Here is a 9,991-nt window from a genome sequence, read left to right on the forward strand (position 1 = left end):
GATAATTTAATTGAATAGGAAATGTCCGAGTACTTTGCAAGTTCAGAAATATTTTTCTCTTAGGTGAAATATAACACCAAAAATTATTTTAAATTTCATTCACTTCTCTATTCTCTGCTAAGTCAATAACTTCACTAGAGAAATCTATATGATTAGTACTTTCAGTTTAAAAATTACGAAGCAATCTAAATGGACAATTATTCAGTTGGGGAGCCTCAGCTATTAGAAGTTAACAGAAATTTGTAACATTTTTTTCTACTAACAATCACTATGCTAATTTTGTTTTGTTATGCTATAGCTTTAGTAAAATTGGAGTGTTTCTATACAGGGCTGACTATACACACTTTTCCATATATTATATATGTTTGTGATTGAGGATCCATTATTTCCTAGTTCCTTAGAATGCACTGAAATGGAAAACAATTGATATTTTATGCAAAGCCATTATGCTATTTTGCATGCCTTTTATACACTATTTTATGAAAGGGATCGGAATTGATGGTAACCATAAAGAAAGGAAATCTCCACATAATGGTCTTTTACAATACTGACTTGAACCCAAGAGAATATGAGAAAAAGACATTGTCCTTCCTTAATTTCCTTGATTTGCTGTTTGTGTACCTCCTGATCCAGAAGCAGATGTTTGAATAACAAATAATTTTCTCGTTTCCCATTATAAAATTAAGTCTTTATTGAATAAATGAAAATTAATTCCAGGTTTGAACTGGGAGAAAGATAATTCAGTATGGTGCTTTATAAAAGCTAAGTTATTTCACGTAATAAAATGATATCAGGAACTATATTTTACCAAACAATCTAAACTGCCTCTAATTATAATATGAAAGTATTCTTCAGTATTCTACTCAGAGTATATCTAATCTTGTATTTACAGATATGGAATGAATCATTAGTACAGCATTGCTAGAGAAATAGATATTATCAATTTTACATATAGTTTGTGCTTAAGAAATCTGTTCCAGTATACCAGAACTTTCACTAAACAAAATGAAAGCATATTGGAACAGTTTTATTATTTTTGTTTATGCAGAATAATGAACATATAAAGAATTGCCTAACATTGCATACAAATTAGTCAATATTTTAGAATAAGTGTTTATCATTTTTAAAAGTGTATTGTGTACAAGAACATATTAGTTTGTGTTAAGTGAGAAGGCCTATTTATTGTCTTTACATTTTATTTCCATGTTTACCTTAATTTGAGACTCTCTGAAAGTCACATAAAGAACGTGGGGAACATTATCTTTTTTTCCCCTTTTGTAATGTCTCACATTCTCTCTTAGTATTAATGTTTATCAACACCCTAATTAAGACTCTGACCCTACCCATTTTTGCATTCTTCCTAAATATGCTTTTATATGGGCAAGTTGATTCACTATAGGACTGTGCAATTATGAAAGCATCGTTGAGATATGTAGTAGAATAGCAAATGGGAGAGTTGCCATTGCTTCCATTTTTCTCCATGTGTCTCTGAATTTATCCTTTTCAGCAACTGTACTCTTCATATTTTAGATAAACATACCTTGCCTTAGCATCTGATTTCTCACCATTACCTAATCATAAACCTTCTCCAGTCTAACGACCGCACATCATTTGATTATGGCTGTGAACTTAAAAATGTGATATACTTAATATGCTAAGGTAAAACTTTTGCAATTTGGGTAGGTTAAATTGCATTCCCTCATTTATTATTTCCTTCATGGTGAACAGTTACTTTTAGTGTTTAAACTTGTTTTTCCTCTATGGAGCAGCTTTGTAATTTCATTAGAATTAAATAAACAAATATTTTAAAATATACACTGAAACACTGACCAAAAATAATAATTAATACTTTGTAATTCTTTACATTTTTTTACTATCATAGTGTATAATTACTCATTAACTTCAAATGACCTCCATTCCTTATACTAGGTACTACCATTGGGTATAAAGCAACATTGCTAAGCTAAAAGACTCATTTTATTTTAATCTGCTCAACTGTCTCAAACCGTAGATTCTGATTTCTGTCACTTTTGTGGAAAATCGTTTCAAAACATTCATGATAAGTATTGGCATGGTTACTACCACCATCCTTTTCTTTGTCTTCTCTGCATTTAACATTGATGAATATGTTCCCATTGGAACAGCTCCTCTTAGGAATTTGCATTATTTGTTCATTGCAATATTCTTTCCTTTATGTAATTTAACATACACATTCTTCATTGCTTAAACTTACTCTTTTATTACCCTCTTATAGATTTTTGTGACTTTAAATTCAGCCCACTCATTTAAACCTGGAATTAATTACTTACATATAATCTCATCTTGAGTTTCAATCATGAATTTATTCATATCAGCTGGATCTTTCTACAGAACAGCAACTCAAACTCTATACATCTTTAAAATAATTCTACACTACCTTTGACATAAAGCCCTTGAAGAGCAATCTTCCTGTTATTACTAAATCAATCTCACAGCTATTCAGCATTGGTCCAGATCTATGGTGCTGTGGAATTGACATGAGAAAGAATTGCAGAATGGTTCAATGCTATCAGAGGAAGGAGGAGTATGGGTAGAAAATATTTCTTATTTTCAATAAAATACTACATATATTATATTTAGGACAACGAAAGATAGCAAAACAAAGTATGTATTGTGCCTTATATAAGATTGATAACACATAAGTACATATTATATGATTATTGGTATTTTCACTAACATGACAATTTAGGGCAGCTTTTAAAATGCTGATAGATAGTAGGAGGAGTCCTTATCTTCTTCTAACCCTCTCTGCAACACTCCAGAGTATTTTCATGGATCCAGGTAACTACCCTTTCTACTTTTATTTCCAATTGTTCAGGAAACTCAGCCAATTTATCTCACACAATGGTTTAAATCTAATCCTTCCCTGCTATTACTACTGTGACAGACCATTCTCAAGGGTTTCCTGACCTTTAATCCAGGGAATTATGGGAAACTTTTTTTCTTTCTTGTGATTTATTTGCCTCTAAACTTTTTTCTCACACAATCTTTCCAATATATCCCTTCTAAGGCAAAATGTTGATAAAGCACATTTTAAATTAAAAACCCCCGCTACTTTGGCTTGCCTAATTGGATAGATTCCAAATGGATTTCTGAAATTCAGAATGCTACATAATGAGTCCTTGATGTTTGCTACTAAAATATTTTAACTATACATAGCTATGAGTTAAAATTGTCCAATCACCTCTGTGTGTATTCACTTCGCATCCTCTTTTTTCCTGTTTACACTTGACTATTTGTCTCTCTTGATGTCCTATTGAACTTTGTTTTTGGTAAGCAGTAAAACTGAAACTTCATCTCTGTCTCCTTGAAGGTTAGAAAAAGGGAAGCCTGGTCTCTTCAGGAATTTGCACAATTGCTTTTTATTCTTTATAAATTGCACATGTATATGGATATGAACACATTACATTTACCATTAGTATATCTGATCACCATCATTTAAGATGCTGCTGATATTACTTATACAAGCTACACCTTGGGTAAATATTGTAGCATAACACAGGCATTAATCATCACATTATCTCCAATCATCTCTTCTAAATTTCTGAAACATTAGACAAAATAATGTGAATCTGAAAGAACTAAAGTAAGATAATTTAAGTGAATCATTACTTGGCAGCAGTTTTGTGAAAGTAAATAAATTCATTAGATATAACCTTTTTGGCTATAAATAATAGACACTATGTATGATGAATTCTAATTAGGCATTGAATAGATTAATAAAAAAGGGATTGTATCAATCACATTTTAAAAATACTAATTAGTTATATTTTTCTGTGGTAAATTATTATAAATAAGGTGGTTTTAACTGCTACTAAAATTCTACATGTTTTTTACTTTTATTCATTAATTTGCATATTAACATATGCTACCTATTACTTAAGTTAGTAAACACATTTTACTCATTTCTGATAAAAGTTATATATAGATCACTCACAATTAATGAGTTAGCATATTACACAATATTAATATTTCTACAATAATAGTACTTATTCACTTAATTTATTGACAATGAAAATTTAACATCTGAAGTATTTCCTTATATTTAGATGTATAATAATTAATATTAAATTCTTCATGTTTTGTTTTTTATAAATTTGTGGATTAAAGTTTATTATTAAAAAATAAATTCATGAAAGCGGCTCTGTAGCTCAACTGGTAGAGTGCTGGCCTTGAGATGAAGAGCTCAGGGCAAGCTCCCAGGCCCAGAGTTCAGTCTCATGACTGTGCCCCCCAAAAAATCATGTGTAATAAAGTAAAGTGGTTTAATTATACTAAGAATATTAAGTTTAATTGAATTAATAATTACAACTGTTGACATAACAATTACAGTTGATATACTGTCCATCCTTTTCATAATCAAAGCATTCCTTATTGTGTAAAGCTGCCAACTGTCATATTAATGGTATACATGAATAGAGATATTTTTATTGTAGGCAGGAAGGAACAAAGAAAGAAATAATGTGTGTGTATCTATCTATATGCCAACAATAAAACAGGGAAACTCATCAAAACTTTTTAAAAAGGAGTGGAAAGGAGGAAGCATGGTTAAAATAATAAAGACTGGCAAATTTCATGGGAGTACGTTTAGTGCATGCTATAAATATCATATTGAAATCTCTTTGTACTGCTAACTTTTTCTGGTAATAAAAAAATAAAAAGTAAATGTCATCTCCTCTCAGATACATGCTTATAAAAAGCAAGGAAACAATTTTGATATTCATTTTACAATTGAGGTATTTTCCCACATCAAAATGAGTAAAACTAATTTTATTAAATTAAAGAAGTACTAAAATTTTTAAGGAGGTTAATTAACTCTATTATTTTTTGGTTTTTTAAATATAGTTCTCTTCTTAATAGTTCCCTTCTTCTTAACCTTAATATATTGTAGTAATAATGTCTATCATATTTATGTTAAAATATTTTTCTTATTGATTTCAAAATATAAATAAGTTTGACTTATTGTTGAGTAATGTCAGCATCAGGTATACAGCTTAGTTTATTCACAAATATTTGTAATCAAGAAAATCAATCAAAGTGCTTATCCTTTAAAAGTTATTATATATTGCTTTAGATACTTTCCTTATGTTAAGACAAAATAAAAACAGACTGAAAATATAAACCAGATTTACACTTTTAATTTAATCACTACATATCAACTTTTTTCACATACTATTTTGATTTAAAATTCTTTATTGGTTATGTTCTATTTGTGCTATACTGGGAATGAACTCAGGGCTTTTGCTCTCACATAGCTTTTCCACTCAAGGTTGGTACTCTATCACTGAGCCCTATTTCCACATTGTAATTTTTTATTGGCATGAAAAGCTGCTTTCACACTAGAGTATCAAGACAGTCAAAATAGATTAAAGTTTAATATAATGTAGAGATATATTACACACATCATCTTGATGGTATGATCACATTTGGTCATTAAGGCAGATCACAGTTGTAGTAATATACAAAGTAATCAGATGAAAGGAAAAATAAGTAAAGTAATTTTATAGTGTGATAAAGTAATACCTGCAAAGCAATGAGAGGGGCCTGAATTGAGATATATCTGATAATTATTTGGATGGATTTAGAAAATCATGAAGATTAAAAACATAATAATGGTAAATTACAATATAAGGCCCATAAAAAAGAACTACTAGGTTTCTGAACAAGATGATGGCCATTGGCTCCTAGATGAATGAAAGTGATAGCTAGGCTCTCGTGGCTCATGCCTGAAATCCTGGCTACTCAGGGCAGAAGGCTGAGATCTGAGGATCTCGGTTTGAAGCCAGCCTGAGGAGGAAACTACCTAGTAATCTTGTCTTTGATAAACTTCAAGAAAGACAGAAGTGGAGCTGTGTTTCAAAGTGGTAGTGTACTTGCCTTTCATGGAAAAGCTCAGGCAAAGTGCTTAGGCCTTGCATCCAATCCCCAAGTCGGACCAAAAAAAAAAAAAAAGACATTTAGTTATGCAAGTATGGATATCCTTAAACGTTAAGTAAAACAAAGTGTAGGATAAGAACATAGTTTAGACATATAAAAATAAATTTAGACATTCTGAGTCAGCCACATTTAATTTATATCTTCTTTGAAATGAATTACTTGACTTTATATTTCTCAAGTTTTTGTAAATTATGGCAGCATCATGGGAAACAAATTAATTATATTAATGTAAATGTAAGCACTTAAATAGTTATGATGTGCATAGCCAATTGATATTAGCTTAAACAAACACTGAAAATGTGGTGTCTCCTTTATTGTATCATCTGGGGTAAAATTTTGTTCTAAAGAATTTGTTCTGAAACCAGATGGTCTTGAAGGAATGTGCAGCAGCTTGTAAGGATGAGATAGAAAAAATTATCATAAATTTGGACATTTTGCAAGAATACCAAGTTCTTTGATCAACTGATGGGAAAGAGCAATAAGATGGTAATGGATATCTTCAAGTTGTTCAAAGTCATTCAGCAAAGTAACTGAAGTGCAAATAGAACCCATCTGATTCTAGGTATGTCTATCCCTACATTTTATTTACAATGAAAGATCGTCAATAAATGCAACTCTTTCACAATCATTGAGGCATAGATGTAGTCAACCCAGGTATTTTTAGACTCTATACTGTTCTTTTGTCACACATGCACACTCACACACACATAATGTATATCCATCTATCAGTGAAATTCTGTCTTATTTTGTCAGCTTTCTCATTTAAATTTCTCTCAAAAAACTCCAAAGAAGTGTTTTACATGATCCCTACCCAATATCTTAAAAGAATAAATATATATAAAAATATTTTTTTCTTTTCTGCATTAATATACAAAATCATTCAACCACGATGTAATATTCCACATTTTTCTATATTATTGTTAACGTGAGTAATATAGTCATGACACTATGTGAAAATACATTATATATACATATATATGTCTATATAAATACACATATATATATATTTGTCTTTCAGTATTCATTTCAAATGTAATGTTAACACATGGATTTAACAGCAGAAGTAAGCAATGCCTCTGACTCATACAGGTAAAAAGAGATAGATAATAAATACATGGTTAAGTATAGTTTGTTATAATAATTGTAAGCATTACAGAAAATGAAACTGGACAGGGTAAAAATGAATGTCTGCAGAAGAAACAAATTTAAGTAAAATGATTAAAGAGTTTCTGATGAGAACAAATGTGCAGAGTTGAGAGTAAATTATATTTGAACATCATAAAGAAACTTCATGGCCCTGAAAAGCACTATCAGATAATGAACGTGAAAGGAAATTAATTTGGAAATATGACCAGAGATGAAGTCAAGGGTCTATCAGGCTTCAGTAATAAATCTGGGTTGATATTTGCTTTCTAATTCACTGGGAACTCTTCGGAGGATTCTCATAAACGAAAGCATATATAATTAGAGTTCTTGTTAACTGACATATATCCCAATGATTTTTTAAGAGAATATTCTCTTTGGCATGCATGTCTCAAATCTGGCAAAATGAAGCCTTTGCATAGCCACATAACATGAACTAGGTCAGATCAACTGGGAACTAGAGGATTTACTCTAAGAAAGGATTTCATAAAAGGAGCCAGTAAATGCTAGTAGGGGTCAGAAACCAAGCTTGTGTGTAGGGCCAGGGGCTTCTGCACTTGTGAATTTCACCATACAAATTTCTTCATTGCACTGCTCATTCTTCACAGCTTTGTAGCTGGGCATAATTAAGCAACCAAAAAAGCAGATAGTTGAACTCGTCCTAAGGCTTATTATGGAATGAGGATACAATTCCTCAAGGATTAAAGAAAAAGCAGCAGAGGTATCTTCTTTCTTGTTAGGGAAATTGTCAGTGTCACTGTAAATAGATTTGGAGTAGAACATTGTATTGGTTACTTTTGGGGGGAAAAATGCAGTTTCCCAAAGGATTTAAACTGAACTGTTATGACAGAGGATAGAAATGCAGAAGAAATTATAACCAGATTGGAAGAGGTGTTAGTTTGATGATATTATTCTTTTTAATTTTATCTCAATATAACACATTTGGAGGGGTTGTTCTGATCTGATCTTAAACTGAGACACTGTTATTCTTGAAAGATAGCTTTTATTTCTGGGCTGGTATAGGAGCACTAATGTCCCTGTAGGGGGCAAGGCCAAGGGCATGCATGTCACATTACCAGTTCTACTAAGTGATTCATATCATTGCACTTCCCCTCTAAGTGGACAACATTTAGGCTTACATAATATTGGATGAGAAAGATTAAACACATAGTTTTCAGTTGGGTTTCCAAACTCAATTGGATAATCTCGTGCTCCTGTTATTATTGAAGGAACTAGTGGATGTAGGACAATTGGCAGACTGCAAAGCAAGAAGAAGATAGAAATGGTTCTAGGAAGCAATTGCATCACTTCAGAAATATTTGATGTTGATTTAGTCACCAAGGTAATTGTAGAAAATGATTTAGGTTTTTGGATGGATAATACTGACAATAACTTTCCTCATAGGATGAGGTTGGAAGCTAAGTTTTTATCTTCCAAATGACTCTTGAGAAGTGATAAGTTGAAAGTGGGCTAAGTTGATGGAGAACCCATTATATAAATTATGGAGAAATTCTTTAATTGGAGTCTATAGGATGTATACTTTAAGTTGAAATGTTGAAAACTATAAACTTAACTTGGGCCCAATGATAAGGAAAATGCAGCAAATATTAAATAGATGCAGTGGAGTGAGAACAGCAATGTACTGTTGATGTAACAACACAGTCTTTTAGGATAGAGATCCACAGATAATGGGGAGGAGAAAAGGACTTATTCTCTCAAGATCTTTTCCCAACCTTTTCCATCGGATTTAAGTAACAAGAGTAAATAGTCCATGAGTAGTATTTGTTTAACATACTAGAAAGTTCTCATTATTTTTTTCCTGATCAGTTTTCACCGCCCTAAATAGAGACCAGTCTATCTCTTGCTAAGATGTTATCCATAAAGATTATTTTCTCTTCCAGAAATTTTTCTTGTGTCTCTCTCTTTAAGATATACTAATTTGAATGTTCAGCGTTCAAAATGGCAGCCTTACCCAGAATTTAACATCATATACTACAGAATTCAGAATTTGCACATGGAAGAATTCTGAATATGTGATTAATGACTATTGGGTATAAATCATTTTAGAGGTTCTTGTTAACACAGCAGTGGGTATGTAATACAAAGATGGAACCTTGTCCCAAACTGAAGAGCATGTGACTCAGTCTGAAACTCTTGAATTATTGAAGCATTGATTTTCCCCCCCTTGTCTTTGATGAGCTTCTTTAGAGAAAGCTTACTTTGCTATCTTTCACTATTCAAGACAAAATATTGGATGTACCGCAGATCAAGCAGAGGACAGTGGAAAGGGGGCCAAGAAACCCATCAGTGTAGCTTTCAGTGCTGTTAAGTTTGCCAATAGTCTAGCCAAAAGCAATTCTCAAAGCTTTATATGGACCATCTCAACTCATAAATCCATTGAGCCTTGGAATAAACCCAGGGCTATTAATAAAATCTGTGCATTACTTGTCTCTATACTCTTGATATATCCATTTATGATTATATAGCCATATAAATAAATGGTCGAGAATTCAGATATTCTAAGGAGAAACAAAATATTTTTTTTAGGTGTAGCACTGACATCCAAGTGTATAGATTGTGAGAAACATGAAGATTGTTATTAATTAAAATTAGATATTTTAGCAGGGTATAATATAAAGTTGGTAATAATTTTGAAGTGTGTAAGTAGTAAGTACAAAATATCAATTTCATTGATTTCAGCTTTTACTTTTATTCTTTCTACTATTTTGGAGATTTGCTTGTTACTGTTTGTCTAAGATCCTGCTTTACGGTTCATTATTTCAAAGCTTACTTTTATCTTTAGAAGTAGGCATTTATAACTATAAATTTCTTTCTTATAATTAATAAAATTCCTCAAGTTTTATATGATTTT

The 9,991-nt window shown here is 31.4% G+C and overlaps 1 long non-coding RNA gene across 1 annotated transcript in view; it reads left to right on the top strand.

Annotated features, from left to right (window-relative positions):
* The window catches only part of LOC125348176, a 28,078-nt gene extending 18,323 nt beyond the window's left edge, over positions 1-9,755 (top strand). The window contains exon 3 of the long non-coding RNA XR_007210315.1: positions 8,349-9,755. This is a non-coding gene — a long non-coding RNA (uncharacterized LOC125348176). The remainder of the gene's footprint in view (positions 1-8,348) is intronic.
* The last annotated feature ends 236 nt before the right edge of the window (positions 9,756-9,991 follow it).

The sequence above is a fragment of the Perognathus longimembris genome, chromosome 3, assembly GCF_023159225.1.
Source record: "Perognathus longimembris pacificus isolate PPM17 chromosome 3, ASM2315922v1, whole genome shotgun sequence".
NCBI classification, from domain to species: Eukaryota; Metazoa; Chordata; class Mammalia; order Rodentia; family Heteromyidae; genus Perognathus; species Perognathus longimembris.